Source organism: Balaenoptera physalus, assembly GCF_965194825.1.
Source record: "Balaenoptera physalus genome assembly, chromosome: 12".
Classification (NCBI taxonomy): domain Eukaryota; kingdom Metazoa; phylum Chordata; class Mammalia; order Artiodactyla; family Balaenopteridae; genus Balaenoptera; species Balaenoptera physalus.
In genome coordinates this window covers 85,693,275-85,710,922 of record NC_138897.1, presented here as the reverse complement: position 1 = coordinate 85,710,922, position 17,648 = coordinate 85,693,275, and the positions used below count along the sequence as shown (strand labels likewise).

The window sequence follows — 17,648 nt, the reverse complement described above, 5'->3', positions numbered from 1 at the left end:
TTGCTTCCGACTTCCTCTCTCGGTCCCGCCCCCTCCCCGTTGCTAAGGCCTCTGTTGCCTGGTTACCGGGAGGCCCTGGCAGTCAGCCTCGCTCCAACTCCGCCGTTCTAGCCGGAGCTGCCCTCTCTCTGGTGCGGCGGGGCGTCCCGAGCCCAGCGAGCGCGGGAGCAGGAGAGGCAAGGCCACCGCTTACAGTTCTTGAATACAGTTGCCGTATGAAAAAAGGCTCGAAATACTTTGTTGGCCCCAAAGCTGGGAGGTGAGTACTTCAAATTGAAAAACAATTCCAAGCACAACTCCAACTCCAGTCCGTCTCCCAAATCCATTTCCCTCACCCAACAAAATTTACAGAACCGACCGACCTCCAGAAACAACTCCAGAGCGAAAATAAATAAATAAATAAAAAGTAAGTAACTTCCAGTTAGGTTAATATGTGTAACTGGAGAAGGCTAGTTAGTAAGCATAGAGGACAGGCTGCCTATGGTCTCAAGCTGCTGAGGAGAATCGGTATCAGAATGTTAGCATTTTTTTCTGAGGTGAGGGGATTATGGACCACTTTTGTTTTCTTCTATTTTGCTGGTCTGTATTCCCAGCAATGAGTATGTATTACATCCATAGTAAAGTTTTTTTGTTTTTTGTTTTTTAACATGCTGAGAAAGACAGCAGTCCTGGGAGAAGATGAGTTTGGACCAGGATCAGAAGTGTTCTGATTCAGAAGTAGCTGCTCCTTGCATCTTATTACATCACTGTCACCTGTTTTAGGAGCAGAGTAGAGGGACAGAGGACAAATACACGATGGCAGGTATGGCTTCACCCTCGCCCCTGCCTGGGGAGTCAGAAGAAGGGGGTCAGATGGGGCTTGTGATGTGACAGCGCCCCTGCTCTCTGCTTCCTCCTGGCACTGGTCGTGCAGATGCTAGGGTACCACCGTTCCCGCTCAGCTTTGGGCAGGTTACTTCTCTCCTCGTCCAACCATATCTACTCCAAGATGGCTGTGAGGATTAGGTGAAATAACATAGGTAAAGCATCTGGTGCATTCCACCCGCCTCTCTCTTTCTCTTCTAGCAAGCTCTTCACCCGTCCTGTTCTTGTCACAAATGTTTCCTCTCAGACAAAACCTAAAGAATTGGCTGGTGTGACTATGCTGGGGAGGGTTAATTTTATGTGTCAACCTGACTGGGCCAAGTGATGCTTGGAGAGCTTGTAAACATTATTTTGGGGGAGCGTCTCTGAGGGTGTTTCTGGAAGAGATTGGCATTTGAAGTGGGAGAATGAGTAGAGCAGATAACTCCCATCAATGCAGGTGGGCGTGATCCGATCCACTGGGGTCCTGAATAGAACAAAAAAGGCAGAGGAGAGGTGAATTTGCTCTCGTTTTGAGCTGGGACATCCATCCTTTCCTGCCCCCCGGACATTGGCGCTCTTGATCCTCAGGCCTTTGGACCAGCTTTCCTGGGTCTTCCGCTTGCAGACAGCAAATCATGGGCCTTCTTGGCCTCCATAATCATGTGAGTCAATTCCTACAATTCCTATGATATCTATGTTATGTAAATATCTATACAAATATGAATATATCTAAAATATATTTTAAATTAAAAAAATATATATAATGTATAGTGATATATTAATATTTATTGTATGGTGTATAATATAAAAATATTTTTAAATCTACATAAATATAATACATAGTATAAATATAAATTATATTTAAACATACTTGTATTATAACATAAGTATAAATATAATATATATATATGTAAATACTATTGGTTCTGTTTCTCTGGAGAACCTTACTATAAAAACCATAAACTGGGCTTTATTCAACTGCCATGGTAAGAGCCATGCTGCTAAGGGGCTTTTGCATTAGGAACATGTTGCCACCACCTCCTTGAGCTGGAAGATGCAAACAAAACTTGACCAAGTTCTCATAAAACTGTGTGCACTTGCTGTCCAGTTTGCTTGGAGTGCAAAATTCTTCTGTGTGACATTCTATCTTATATTTATGAGGTCATCTATTGTGTGCCTCCCCAGTGGATTGTAAGCTCATTTGATTTCCTCACCACTGTACTCCTGGTGCCTGGAACAGTGCCTGTCTCAAAGGAAGCACTCAATTTATAATTGTTTGATGAAGGAATGAATGAATGCTAATAGCTAACACTCATTAGGCAGTTACTATGGGCCAGACACTGTTCTAAGTGCTTTTACGTTCTGAATGCATATTCAGTTGTTGCCATGAACCCAGGCCACTATTATTATCGGCCCCATTTCATAGTTATGCTAAGTAACTTGCCCATGTTCTGACTTGGTATAAGAGGCAGAACTGGATCTCACCAAGATGGTGTGATTCTATAGCCCAAGCTCTTAGCCACTCTGGTGGTGGCTGGTGTGATCGCTGGATCAGCTGCGGCAGCATCTCCTGGAAACTTGTTAGAAATGCTCATTATTCTTCCCCCCACCCCAAAACCACTGAATCTGAAACTCCAGGGGTGGGCCCAGCTCTCCGTGTTGTAACAAGCCCTCTAGGGGATTCTGATGCGCTCAAGCTTGAAAACCACCGCCTTATATTCTACTGCTTCTTAGTCTTGGAGCTCCTCAGGACCTCACTTTCTAAGAAAAAGAATGGGTACTCAAATGAGTTTTCCGGAAAAACAAAGGTGTCCTAGTAAATGTCATTTGTGTGTGGTTTTGCTTCTGTCTGTTTTATACAATTTTTATTTATTTATTTATTTATTTATGGCTGTGTTGGGTCTTCGTTTCTGTGCGAGGGCTTTCTCTAGTTGCGGCAAGTGGGGGCCACTCTTCATCGCGGTGCGTGGGCCTTTCATTACTGCGGCCTCTCCTGTTGCGGAGCACAGGCTCCAGACGCGCAGGCTCAGTAATTGTGGCTCACGGGCCTAGTTGCTCCGCGGCATGTGGGATCTTCCCAGACCAGGGCTCGAACCCGTATGCCCTGCATTGGCAGGCAGATTCTCAACCACTGCGCCACCGGGGAAGCCCCTGTCTGTTTTGCTATTAACTGAAGGTATAGTCCTTTAGGCAACTTAATTAATATCTGTTTGGACCTCAGTATTGGCATTCGTAAAATGGGTGGGGCTGAACTAGAGAGAGGGTTAATATTAAAAGCACCAGAGGATTTTTTAAAATTCCAGTGCCAGAAGTCCAGTCAGACCAATTAAATGTGGCCTGGGGGTGTGACCCGGCAGTTGGCATTATAAAAGTTTCTCAGTTGATTCTGATATTCAGGCAGAGTTGAACTACTGCCCTAGGCTAAGCCAATCACAGCAAACCTAGTCCCCTGATTGGCTTAAAGGGTGAGCCTGTGATCCAGTTGTGCCCAGTGAGATGTAAGAGAGAATGGTGGTGGAGGGAAGGGGCATCTGGGAAACTTTTCTCATTACTTTAACGATTTTTGCACTAGGTGATCTTTAGCTTTTCTCCCAGTGACAAAACTCTATCACTTTAAAGAGAGAGAGGGAGAGAAGACCTGAGTTCCAAGCTCACATGTCTTATAAGTAGCCTGAAGTTAATATATAAAGGAAGAGAGTTGGGTGTACACTACGCCCTGCCTCAAGGGGGCAGAGCTTATAGATGAAAGATTTAAGCAGAAGAGGATTGTAGCAATGAAATACTGGATAGCTCACAGTCAGTTAGAATTCTGGAGACCCCCGCTTGGAAAATGGAACAGAGACAGGCCGTGGAACTGAAACCATGGTCAAAATTACTCCACGGAACGAAACTAGTAAGAAAACTGTTTTTGCTGCCGACTTTCAGAGGCTACTGCCCGCCCACCCCACCCCAAGCTGACCCTACAAACTGGATGTTGCTTTAACCATTTCTACTGTCAGAAAGAATTCATTTCTCTCCTGTATTAGAGTTTTCCTAAAGCTAGTGCCACATTAAAAACCTGGGGAGGGACTTTCCTGGGGGTCCAGCGGTTAAGACTCCGCGCTTCCGCTGCAGGGGGCGCGGGTCCGATCCCTGGTCTGGGAACTAAGATCCTGCATGTCGCGTGGTACAGCCAAAAAATTTAAAAAAAAATAAAAAAATAAAAAAATAAAAATAAGAACCTGGGGAGACATGCCTAATTGGCCAGGCCTGGGTCACATGCTAGTAAGTACCAGGTATATAGCTTGAGTAGTGGGAAGTGACATCTGCCTGCCACCAAGACTTGTGAACTGGTGACATCCCTGAATATAGGAGAGGGATTGAAGCCATAAGGGTCACAACTGTCCACCACGCCAGCACTCAGCCATGAGGGACAGTGACCAAATGGTGCCAGCTCTTCTGATTTTTCAAGAAAAACCAGAAACTTGGATTTGTATGTGAAATTCTCGTATGTTAAACATCGACAACTAATTTAAAAAAAAAAATCTGCTGGCCAAGCAAAAACACCGTCAGAGCACTTGTGACTTTTGATTTCTCAAGGACAGATGATCAGGCAAAAGATATAGCGATTCCTTCTTGCACTCTGCCTAGATTTTAGACCTTCTGGGAGATTAAGGCAAATCAAGCTGCTCTCTCCATGTGAATTGTGACATTGATGAGCACAGGCACAAACTTTTCTTATATAATCAGAACCAGATTTGGAAATGCTTTAATAAAATATCAGGTCCTGGAGATGGCAGGATCAGAGTTTGCAAACAAAATTAACAACAAAAGCATTTGCTCTTAAAATTGGATTAGGGAAAGGGAACCCTGAATTTTATTATTCTCAGCTTTGGAACAAACTTGGCCTTGGACACAGCACTTACTGCCTTAGTTTATTTTTAAGACTTGTTCTTATGAGAGAATGGGATTCAGGCTATCTTTGGAAGAGGCTGGCAGAAGAAAATCAAACTGGGTCTTTCTCCTGAACATGTTTATATTGGTGAAATCATGTTTAAATGAAGAGCTAGGACTTGAAGGAGGGAAAAATCTCAAAGGGCAATTTGAAGAGTGTGTATAAGGGGAAGGGCCATCTTCTTTGGTGACCATGGCAAGATCATTGACTGACAAGGAATTTAAGTCCTCAGGTCTTTTGGGGTTACTTGTCCCCTACAACTAGTTTCTCTTGTCAGAAGTCCAAAAATGCCCTACATCGGAACTTAGGGAAATTCATTCAGCATCCCCTAAATATTTGTTGATTGAATAACTAATGAAATGGCTATTTACAGATTCCTGAATTTGATTCTCTTTGAGATTGAAAGGGTAACTCATATGAATTTGCTCCATGCCACTTGCGCTCAAAATTTTCAGTTTTTCTACATTAAATATATCTGGTTCAAGGTCCTCTACTGCTCCTTCCACAGGCCAAGGCAGTTTGGAAATTCAATCTATTGGGGGTTGGGAGTTGGGTTCCTTCCCTTCTGTAGGGTCATTCAAGAAGTCTAAGAGGTTGTGGGGAAACAGGCCAGAACATTTGGGGAAGGGCTCTTAGTCTTCAGTTCTTTATATAGTCTGTTGGAATAGATGCTCTTCATACAGACTGGAGTGATCCCTTTGAAGATGGACAGTTCTGTTGATAATAGTGTCCTTTCCCTCAGCGTACAACTCAGCCACCCAGAACTTGTGTCATTCCTCCCAATGCCACAGAGCATGAAGTTTAGACTTTCCTGTGCCCCCCCCTTTGAAGTCCTCCCACCTCCTCCCCCTTACCCACTACTTCTCCGAGTGAGGCCCCAGGACCCATAGTATGGGCATTACCAGGGAGCTTGTTAGAAATGCAGAGTCTCTGGACCCACTCCAGACCTCCTGAATCAGACTTCCATTATAAGAAGTTCTCCGGGCAGTTTGTGTGCACATTGCAGTTGATAAGCTGGATTACGTAATCTGTCTCTCTCCCGCCATCTTGCTCCCCACTGCTGCTCTGCATCCCGAGCGTGGAGCTTCAGGGAGCCTGGCCACTCCTCTCTCACACGCACTCCCACCCCTGCCCCTCTAAGGGCCTGGAATCTTGATAATCCACTCAAGTCCCTAAGATCCTAGGCATCCTAGCTCCCTTGAGCAAGGCAAGCCCAGCACCCCAGGACTCTAAGACTTAATTGCTTGGGGGAAAAAAATCCCCCTTAGTCATTTGTGATGAGTCTAGAGTAGAAAATAAGTCCAGTTTATTCTTAATCATATTATTCTGTCACATTAATAATAGGCCCTCCAGGCTGGTAAAATTTTAAAAATATTTCTTCTTCTGGAATCCTTCCTAATTCTCCCTACTTGGAGTCCAGCGTCATTGCCTTGGGCTAGAATCTCCGGGGTCATTGGGATTTAAAAAGAGAAAAGGATGTTAATAAAGAGGTGTTGGAAGTGTAGTTACACTGGCCTGGCTCTGTTCGGCATTGGTCCAGCCGTGAACCATACTGCCTTTGGGTTTGTGAGACTGAAAAGGCAGAGGCAAAAAAGCAGCTGGATGTGTACCTGTCATTAAGATCTGTGTGCTGAACAAGGGGACTGTTGACTACCCACTCCCATTATAGTAGGGACCCTGGGGGATGTAAGGAAGTGAGAAATAGACCTTAATGTTGGCAAAAGACCACAGATTCAATTCGAGGACGAATAGTAATAAGAAAATGCAAATTACTGTCATTATTTACATTGCATGGCAGAGTTACACACACTTTATTATACAGTGCATGCTACACAGAGAACTGCTATTTATAGATATTTCATCCCATTCCTCCAATCCCCCTAAACTCACTCTTTCAAAGTATTTGGCCCAAGTTCAATGGCAATGTGATTTAAAAAAAAAGTGTATTTAAAATCAATGTAATGTTGAAAAGTACAGCAAGAGAGTAGTACTGAACACCGAAGAGCCAAGGCTGCCGCAGGTCAGTCTGGAGGAGGATTTTTAAACCTGAAAATATTTTAAGTGTTTCAAAGATATAGATGGTTAAAAAATATATATATATATTTTTTAACAATTTATCTTTTTATTATGAATTTTTTTTAACATTTTCATTTTTTTTTTTTTTTTGGCTGTGCTGGGTCTTAGTTGCGGCCTATGGGCTTCTTCAAAATATATTTTAAAAAATTCTTTTGACTTGGAGAAAGTGTGTTTTTTAAAAAGGGAGGCACCTTAGAATTAAATCTTGTTCTAAACTGAAGAGACTTGGCAGATGTGCAAGAAATTAAAATATCTGGCATGTTCATGAATATGAGGACTGGACAATTGTATCTTGAAAAAGTCTTGAAATTTAAAGGTCATTTAAAGTACAGATTTTAAAAAAATTTTACAAAAGCAAATTTCTTACTTAAAGGGGTATCTAATTAAATTTTCCTGAGTCTCATGGAAGTAGATTATTTTATACCCTCTGCTTTAATTTTTTTTTCACAATTTAATTTAAGGGGTATTGAATAAAGAGAACATATTCAATATGTCATATTTTGGCAAATGTCAACCAGAACTGGCTTGTTAAATACGGGTTATCTTCAACTTGTGCCAATTAATTAATTAAAAATATTTTCTTAATGCTAAATTCAAATAAGTTCTTGGTTTTGATACAACTTCTGATTTTCTTCTGTTGCTCAGGTGATTTGAAATTATAATTGAGAATAAATTTTGCAAAATTAACACATAAAAGGGCATCATTGGAAATGTTTTCCACTGCATAATTCCAACTGCCGTGGAAGTGGTTGGCGTATTTGGATAGTCACGAAACTTAATTCCATACGTACATATTTCAAAATTATCCATCTGCTTAACACCAGGAAGGGTTGCAGTGGTAAGATCTTGGTGTACCCGACTGTGGAGAACTCGGTGTGGTAAAATTTGCAAAATCAAAATCGTTGTTTCTTAAAAACAATTAGTGGGATTAGAAAGTTCTTCCAAGCCTACAATATGGTACATCAGAACAAGAAAACAAGATAATTTATTCATGTCTCCCCATACTCCTAAGTGACCACCAGGGAGAAGACACACACAGAGGTAAGGAACTAAAGGCAATCACCCACGGGAATTTCCCCCGCCCAGTAGCTAGGACTCTGTGCTTCCACTGCAGGGGGCATGGGTGCCATCTGGAGCATGGCATGGCTCAGCCAAAAAAAGAAAAAGGAAAAATAAATAAATAAAAAAGGACTTTGGAAATTATTCTGAGATGGGAAAATGTAGTAAGTCAAGCCATATAGAATTGCTGTTTAGAAAATAAACAAGCAAATAAATAAGTAAAGGTAATCTCCCAGATCCTAAGGAGGAGTTGAATTTAACTTAAGCTTTAATGTTAATCAAGTGAGATTGTGCCTTCTCACTTGAAACTGTTAAGTGCTGAATAATGACAGTGACATTTAAACGCAGCCCTAAGCGTATTTATATTAGGAAAATACCTTGACATCTTTAGTCTAAGTATTATAAACTATCCTAATACTAGTTACTAAGTTATCCTAAACTGTCGTTAATAAACTTCCCCCTTTGATTTGTAGCAACTTTATAAACAGAATGGGTGCTATGTATTTAGTTGGGCAAAGCAACTGCGGTAGATTGCCTACAAAGATGGCTGCCAACAATTCCTCCTGTCGCTGTGGATGGGGGCCTCTTCCCCTCTCAAGAGGTGGAATCTATTTCTTCACTCCTTGGAGGCTGGCCTTTGACTTGCTTTGACCAATGGAATGTGGCAGAATCTGGTGGAAATACTATTCTGGGACTTCCCAGCTGAGGCCTGGAAGTTTCCACTTTAACCAGAGTGGGACACCATCTGCCATGTCTAGGAGTCCAGGCTATCCTGCTGGAGAAAGAGGCCAAGGCAGGGGAGTCCGGGAACTCAGCTGACAGCCAGGAGGCCCCGTGCACACTGGGAAGTCCAGCCAGCCCCACAGGGAAGGAGGCCCAGCCGCGCAGTCCCCAGTCGTTCAAGCCATTCCAGCTGAAGCGCCAGCCCTGTGAGTGAGGCCAGCGTGGGTCCTCCAGCCCCACATGAATGCACCCCAGCCGGCACCGCATGGAACACAGATGAACTGCCCCTCTGAGCCCTGACAGAGTTCCTGACCCACAGACTCAGGAACAAATTAAACGATTGTTATTTTAAGCCATTGCGTTTAGGGGTGGTCTGTCATGCAGCAATAGATAACTGCTACAGTGACAATTCTCCAAATCCTTAAAATTGGGATTTACCAACTCTTAAAACTTTCTTGGAGGCTGAGAAGAAAAGCCAGGTAGAATATTCATTAACCAAAGCTGACATAACTAAGAGAATTTTTTTTCTTTCTTTCTTTTTTTTTTTGACAGCAACCCGCGGCTTGCAGGATCTTAGTTCCCTGACCGGAGATCAAACCTGTACCCCCTGCATTGGAAGGGTGGAGTCTTAACCGCTGGACTGCCAGGGAATTCCCTAAGAGAATTTTTTTTTTTTTTTAAATTAATAGACTTATACTTTTTTTTTTTTAAGTATTTGTTTATTTATTTATTTATGGCTGTGTTGGGTCTTCGTTTCTGTGCGAGGGCTTTCTCTAGTTGTGGCAAGCGGGGGCCACTCTTCATCGCGGTGCGCGGGCCTCTCACCATCGCGGCCTCTCTTGTTGCGGAGCACAGGCTCCAGACGCGCAGGCTCAGTAGTTGTGGCTCACGGGCCCAGCTGCTCCGCGGCACGTGGGATCTTCCCAGACTAGGGCTCGAACCCGTGTGCCCTGCATTGGCAGGCAGACTCTCAACCACTGCGCCACCAGGGAAGCCCCCTAAGAGAATTTTTAAAAGTCCTTTTGAAAAAGCTTTGTGACTGTGCTCATAAACTATTTCAGTGGCTGATATTTCTGTCATGGAGAGTGACATTTATAAGTTAGCTAACGTGTAACCTTGACTAGAGCAATGACAAAAGTAGTCACTTTAATACTTATCTAATTCTTACTTGGTATTATGTTAAGGAGAAGTTCCAAGTAAGCTATGAGTGAGGATGAACAGTATTACAAATACTGCTACAGCATCCCAAGGCTGCAAATATTATCTGTATAAAGTACACAGTATACTTGTATAGCAATAGACTGTTTATAGGCATATATTCCTAGATCTAAGACCAAAAGTAATTTATCTAGGCCTAAAATAAGTTTGAAGCAAGTTAGAATTTTCGTTCAAATTGTAGATGTGACTTGCATTACTAGTACTGAATTTTTAAAAACTTAGCTACCTAGTGTTACCAAGTTTGCCAGTCTTTTGACAACAGTTTTTATGGAAACATTGCTAGCAGTTTTGTCGACCTCAAGATTTTTTTTATCTGCAAGACTGGGTTAGATTTTTTTTTTTTAAAGAAGAGCATTTAAATGAGCAGGTGACATATAGATTAAATACTAACTATATTTGGTGCCTGTTCACTAGGAAATTACAAAAAAAAAGATAGGATAGGAGCTGAAAAAGAGCCAATAATAAGAGCCAAAAACTAAGGGAAAAAAAGAATAGTTTATACTGAGAAATTATTAGCATAAGGCATCTTGTTCTGTAATGTAACTTGTAAATGTAAGAGAACAGGAGAGAGGTGGTAAATATACAGAAAATAAGAGGAGAACAAAGTGACTTAAAAAAATAGACTCATGCATACAGAATGAGGGAAAGATCTGAAAACTAGTCCACTGGGTTTCCATTTTGGGCAATATTCTGGACTAGATAATCTAAAAACTTTCCCACATTTGATAGTCAACTAGAAATACCGGAGAAAATAGAGATAATCTTCTGGAGTCAGAAAAAGAGGGTATGAAATCCAGAGTAGCGGGAGGAGATCTTTGATTTTTAAAGGTGCCAAAGGAAAGAAGGGGGAGTTCCCTGGCAGTCCAGTGGTTAGGACTCTGCACTCTCACTGCAGAGGACCCAGGTTCAATCCCTGGTTGGGGAACTAAGGTCCCACAAGATGTGCGGCACGGCCAAAAAAAAAAAAAGAAAAAAAAGAAAAAAACCTAAAAACCAACCAACCAAACAAACCAAAGGACAGAGGGGACAAAGTTTCGGGGGAATTGGAACTGTGGCCTCCACACAAACAAGGACCCTCAAAGAGCTCCACTCTTACGGAAGGGAGTGGGGTTCTAGAAAAATCTGCCCAGCCAGCATAGGGCGATAACTCGGATGTTTATCTCTCCTTAGGTGGGCCTGGGTGGGCAAGAAATGTCCCCTCTGAATTTGTCACAGTACGACTGTACTCACATAGGTTTGGGTTTTAATTTATACTGTGGGGAACCGCCAAGCGAAGAAAGTAGCTAAACACAAGCTCTGGAAGGACAAACATTCAGCCTTGACATACAGAATTCCCACAAATAAAGATCAACTCGTTTGAAATTACAAAACACACAAGGAAACAATTCACCATGAGCAAGAGGCAAAAGAAACAAACAGCAAGATAAGTTGCCAATCGCTTCAGATAATTATATTTTTAAAGACTCCGTTAAAATAAATTGGATCACATCTATTTGTACAGCACGGGGAAATATAGCCATTATTTGGTAATAAGTTTAACTGGAGTATAATCTGTAAAAATATTGAATCACTGTTTTGTATAGCTGAAACTAATATTGTAAATCAATTATATTTCAATAAAAATTAATTAGTAAAATAAAACTGACTAATTTTAAAATAAAATAAAAAAAAAATTGGATCACAGTGATTAAAGCCATAAATAAACGAATAAAAACCACGAGAAGAGAACGACTCTTAAAATAGATAAGGTACTTTTAAAAAAGAAAGTAGGATGCCTGTATTTTGGTAAGCGATCTTTCTCTTTTTTTATCACTGTCAGTGGAACCAAATATTCAACATGAGACTGTACCTACGCATTTGTGTATTAACTAGAAGCAGTAAAATTTCCCCATGAGTCATTCATTGTCACCCTTTCAGCAAACATTTATTGACACCTGCAGTGGGCCACCAACTGTGCTATGCCTTGGGGGTACAGCAGGTGAAGGAGAAAGACCCTCAAGTGGATGAGAGAGAAGGGCAGGCAACACAGACACTGAGTAAGTTAATTACTAGTGTGATGCACGTCCCCAGGGTGAAAGAAAGTAAAGGGAGACCCAGGCTGGGAGGAGCCAGGAAGGACCCTGAGGAAGTGATGTTTCAGCAGAAACTGAAGAATGAGTAAAATTTACCCGGATTCCAGACAGGCTTGTGCAGTGGAGAGTCTGCAAGAAGACCACTAAGGCAGAATGAAGAAAGCCCATGGGGGTGTGGAATGTGTGTTTAGACCGTCACCACTGAAGGCTGATTCTGGACGAGGGGCCAGCTTCTGAAAATCTTCATGCTAGGCCAGGCAGTTGGGATTTGGATTTATCCTGCAGGGCCTTGGGGAAATTTGGGAGAGGAGAGATCATCAAACTTATGCTTTGGAAAGATCATTCTGGGGACGAGGTGCCCAATGGTTTAGTAAAAGGTAGAGCTGTCATTCCTCAAGGTTGTTGTAACCAGGACTTGAGCTGCAAAAGGAAGTTCCTATCCTGCAAGTTTGGGGATGGGGGGAACACTTGAAACAATTTTGATGAGCACCAATGGGAAATGAAACAGTTAAGAGGAAGTGAGCTTGGCAATGTATCTATTGTGCCTTCCTAAATGGAAAAACAAGCATAAGAATAATCTGCAGACCATGCTTCCATTTTTTTAAAAAGGGAAACAAAACCTAAAACTGCCCCTGTACTTGTGTGCATAGTAAAAATATGTATTAATGTGAAAAATAGTCTGAAAGAGCTACCAGCCTCCTCTTCTGGTGTTTCTGGTTTCTATCCTCGATAGTTGGGGGAAAACAATAACAATGATATCTCCTTTTTTCACATTCACTGCTAATTGTCTAAAGAGATGAAAAGAGAGAAAAACTTAAAATTACTCCTAGGTCACTATCATGATCCCCTCACTGGAAAGTGAGCTCCCCAGAAGTAAACCACGTGTTCTACTTATCTTTGAATTTCTCCAGTGGGCAGCACATAATTGCCCAATAAAAGTGTATCGGAGGGCTTCCCTGGTGGCACAGTGGTTAAGAATCCGCCTGCCAATGCAGGGGACACGGGTTTGAGCCCTGGTCCGGGAAGATCCCACATGCTGTGGAGCAACTAAGCCTGTGCGCCGCAACTACTGAGCCTGTGCTCTAGAGCCCGCGAGCCGCAACTACTGAGCCCGCGTGCCACAACTACTGAAGCCCGTGTGCCTAGAGCCTGTGCTCTGCAATAAGAGAAGCCACCGCAATGAGAAGTCTGTGCACTGCAATGAAGAGTAGCCCCCGCTTGCCGCAACTAGAGAAAGCCCGCGCACAGCAACAAAGAACCAAAGCAGCCAAAAGTAAATAAATAAATTTATTTTAAAAAAAAGTGTATTGGGGACTTCCCTGGTGGTCCAGTGGTGAAGACTCCGTGCTTCCACTTCAGGGGGTGCAGGTTCGGTCCCTGGTTGTGGAACTAAGATCCCGCATGCCGCGAGGTGTGGCCAAAACACAAAAACAAACCAAAAAAAGTGTATTGGATGCAAGAAGAAGAATATGGGAATTGGGAATACCCTGAAAGTTATGAGGAAACCAGCAAGAGATGACGTTTTGGAGAATTAAATTCAACAAATATTTATTGAGCCCTTGTCGTGTGCCACCCTGAGCTGGCACGTAGGGTGAGGAGAGGCAGTTGTGTTTCGCAGCCTAAAGACCTAAATTAGCAACAAGCAAAGAAGGATTAGAGAGACATGGTCAAGGTAACCAGCTTTGGAGTCAGGCAGACCCGGATTTCAATAAGGAGTCTTCCAGTCACCGGCTGTTTGACCAGAGGCGAATAACTCAATCTTTTTGGACCTCTCGCTCATCTGCAAAATAAGGATTGTAAAAATAGTGCCTGCCTCAGAGAACCGTTGAGAGAAATAAATGAGATATTCATGTCAGGCACTTACCACAGTGCTTGGGATAGAGTAAGCTCTCCATCCACGTGAGGTGTTATTGTAGACAAATGTAGGCATCAAGTTCATTGTATCTGTTTGGTGTTAATCTCACCAGCTACTCTAGAATATCCATCTCTTTGGTGACTTTGGTAGGCAGGATAATGGCCCCCCAAAGATGTCCACTTCCTAATCCCTGGAACCTGTGACTATGTTACCTGACATGGCAAGCGGGACTTCACAGATATGATTAAGTTAAGGATCTTGCGATGCGGAGATTATTCTAGATTATCCCAGTGGGCCCAGTGTAATCACAAGAGTCCTTATAAGTGAGAGAGGGAGGCAGAGGAGTTAGAGAAAGATGTGACAATGGAAGCAGAGGTCAGAGTGATGTGATTGCTGGCTGGGGGCCACAAGCCAAGAATTGTGGGCAGTCTTTAGCAGGCAGAAAAGTCAAAGAAATGTATTCTCCTCTGGAGCCTCCAGAAGGAACAAAACCCTGCCAACACCTTCACTAGCTCAGCAAGATATTTTTGAACTTGCAGTCTTCTGAACTGTAAGATAATAAATTTGTGTTGTTTTTAGCCACTATGTTCGTGCTAATTTGTTATAGCAGCCATAGCAGACTCATACGGTAAGGGTGGGCCCTGGAGATGGTCCAGACCCTATTCAAGGAAGGACTTGCTGTCCAGCTGCTGGGAGCATGACCTGGAGACAGACTCTGCTGTCAGCTTCTTTGGGATCAGCCTCAGCTACAGAGAGCCGCCTCCTCCAAGTTCATGTCCTTTCTGGGGGAGCTCACACGTAGTAATTGAGGAAGGCAGGGATGAGAGAAACTATCCTTGAGGAGTGAGGTTAGAACAGTATTTTTGGGCATGCAGAGACTTGAAAAAAATTACCTCCCATTTACCCTCTTTTAGTAAGCTTTTGGAAATGTGTTCCAACAAAATGATAGAGTAAAGTGAGAACGAGAAGGACAAGACTCCAGGGAAGGGGAGATTTTAAATGGGCGAAAATAAAGGGAATTCCGAGGACAATGGCAAAGAGATGATTCAAAATGACAGCTGTGTAGCAGGCCCCAAAGAGCAACTTGTCCAGATTGGAGCAAGAAAACAGACTCTGGGAGGAGGTCTCTGGGAAATAGATGAAACTGATTCTTTGAATGTAGAGAACATTTTGTTGATAGGCCTATGGCAGAGATGTCAGAGCACTTGGAGAATTACTTAGAAACAATAGTAAGAAAACCAGAGACATAAAAAAACCAAGTTAGTTATTAATTCTAGGAAAAGCAAAGGGCCGTGTAGGAAAGGAGCCATAGCCATAGTGCATGTACTTGGTTTGGCAGTAAACAGTATTTATGTGGTTGTAATAAAAACCTAACGTAAACATTTTCCACCCTCGAAGTGCTATGTAATGATGTTGGAGAGATAGGAGGGTAATGGGGAGTGATGTTCGTGTGGGAGAAATGAGCCAATAAACATTCTAAACTTGATAAATCAAGAAATGTCACTATAAGTTTCTCATTTAGAAGGGTGGTAGTAAGTACCAGGGGAAAAGATATGAGGGTTGAAGGTGGTTGCCTTTAACGAACAGGACCTGAAAGGTGAGATGGGGAAGGGTAGGATAGAGGGGTCTTTTAAATTAAGTGCCTTTCAAGTGTATTATTTCATTTTTTTCTTTGTTTGGTTTTTTTTTTGGCTGCGCCGTGTGGCCAATGGGATCTTAGTTCCCCGACCAGGGATCGAACCCGCTCCCCCTGTAGTGGAAGCGCCGATTCTTAACCACTGGACCACCAGGGAAGACCCGCAACTATATTATTTTGAATAAATCATTTAATACTTTGAAGAAGTGATATGTACTATAATATATTTGACTACAGTAATAAGTAAGTGAATGATATTTTGAAATGTAAAAAATTAATTAATACTTGCTTTGGTGCACTTTTAGGAACAATTAGAATTGTCTCATGAAACTGAAGGCTTGGCAAAGTATTCTCTGCATAGGGGTCAAGCACATAGACTTTGGTTTTTTTGTTGTTTTTAAAAATTTTTATGAGAGTATAGTTGATTTACAATGTTGTGTTAGTTTCTACTGTACAGCAAAGTGAATCAATTATACATATAAATATGTTCACTCTTTTTTAGATCCTTTTCCCATATAGGTTATTACAGAGTACTGAGTAGAGTTCCCTGTGCTGTACAGTAGGTCCTTATTAGTTATCTATTTTATATATAATAGTGTGTATATGTCAATCCCAGTCTCCCAGTTTATTCCTCCCCCCTCTCTTTCCCCCTGGTAACCATAAGTTTGTTTTCTACATCTGAAGTACATAGACTTTGGAGTCTGACAGTCACTTTTTAGCCTCAGCTCTGCCAGGTGCTGTGTGACCTTGGACAAATCACTTAACTTCTCTGAGCCTTGGTTTTTCTTGGCTACAGAATGGGGATATCAATAATACCCAAGTCACAGGAATGATTTGAGAATTAAATGAGACAAAAATAAGAACAATAATAACTAAGGAACTGTGCTAACCACTTTATACATGTTATCTCATTGAATCTTTATGACTTGCAAAATTTGTGAAGGGCATCATATCACAACGTCTAATTATTTTTTAAATTAATTAATTAATTTTACTTTTTATTTTTTTGGCTGCGTTGGGCCTTCATTGCTGCACGTGGACTTTCTCTAGTTGTGGCGAGCAGGGGCTACTCTTCACTGCGATGCGCGGGCTTCTCATTGTGGTGGTTCCTCTTATTGCAGAGCATGGGCTCTGGGCGTGCAGGCTTCAGTAGTTGTGGCGCACAGGCTCAGTAGTTGTGGCAGGCAGGCAGGCTCTAGAGCACAGGCTCAGTAGTTGTGGCACATGGGCTTAGTTGCTCCTTGGCATGTGGGATCTTCCCGAACCAGGGCTCGAACCTGTGTCCCCTGCATTGGCAGGCAGATTCTTAACCACTGTGCCAGCAGGGAAGCCCAAATTGTATAATTATTAATTGTTTAATGTTAGCAGTTTTCTGTTAGTATTTCAATGGGAATGAAGATGAATAGGAGATACAAAATGAAAAAAAGATAAACTCAGTAGCATTCTGCTTATTTTGAGACCAGATTTGCACTGTCCTCTGTCCTCCCATTACCCATAGTCTTGAACATGAAATAAAAAGAAAAATGTCCCCAGGGCATCAAAGTTCTGTTCAAACGTGACACCTTTTTGGTTTAGCACTGCATTCTTTTTTTAAATTGTGGTAAAATATACTTAACGTAAAGTTTACCATTTTAACTGTCAGTGCACAGTCCAGTGACATAAGTACATTCGCATTGTCGTGCAACCATCACCACCATCCATCTCCAGAACTTTTCATCTTCCCAAACTGAACCTCTGTACCCATTAAACAATAACTCCCCATTGCCCCTTCTCGCAGCCCCTGGTAACCATTATTCTACTTCTGTCTCTATGAATTTGACTCTTCTAGGTAATCAACATAAGTGCAATCGTACAATAGTTGTCCTTTCATGTCTGGCTTATTTCACTGAGTATAATGTCTCCAAGGTTCACCCATGTTGTAGTATGTATCAGAATTTCATTCTTTTTTTAAGGCTGAATAATGTTCCACTGTGTGACTAGACCACATTTTGTTTATCCATTCATCCACTGATGGACATTTGGGTTGTTTCTACCTTTTGACCACAGTGAATGATGCTGCTATGAACATTCATGTGCAAATATCTGTTTGAGTCCCTACTTTCAATTCTTTTGAGTATGTGCTCAAAGTGTAATTCCTGGATCATATGGTAATTCTATGTTTGATTTTATGAGGACCCGCCATACTGTTTTTCACAGTGGCTGTATCACTTTATATTCCCACCAGCAGCG

At 42.1% G+C, this 17,648-nt stretch overlaps 1 protein-coding gene across 13 annotated transcripts in view; it reads left to right on the top strand.

Annotated features, from left to right (window-relative positions):
- The first annotated feature begins 81 nt into the window (after nt 1-81).
- The window catches only part of KSR2 (kinase suppressor of ras 2), a 435,324-nt gene continuing 417,757 nt past the window's right edge, over nt 82-17,648 (top strand). For 7 of the 13 annotated variants that reach the window (XM_082416773.1, XM_082416774.1, XM_082416772.1 and 4 more), the window contains exon 1: nt 82-1,508. The gene's annotated coding sequence lies outside the window, so the exon portion shown is untranslated. The remainder of the gene's footprint in view (nt 1,509-17,648) is intronic. The other 6 variants (XM_082416782.1, XM_082416781.1, XM_082416779.1 and 3 more) reach the window with 6 other exon arrangements.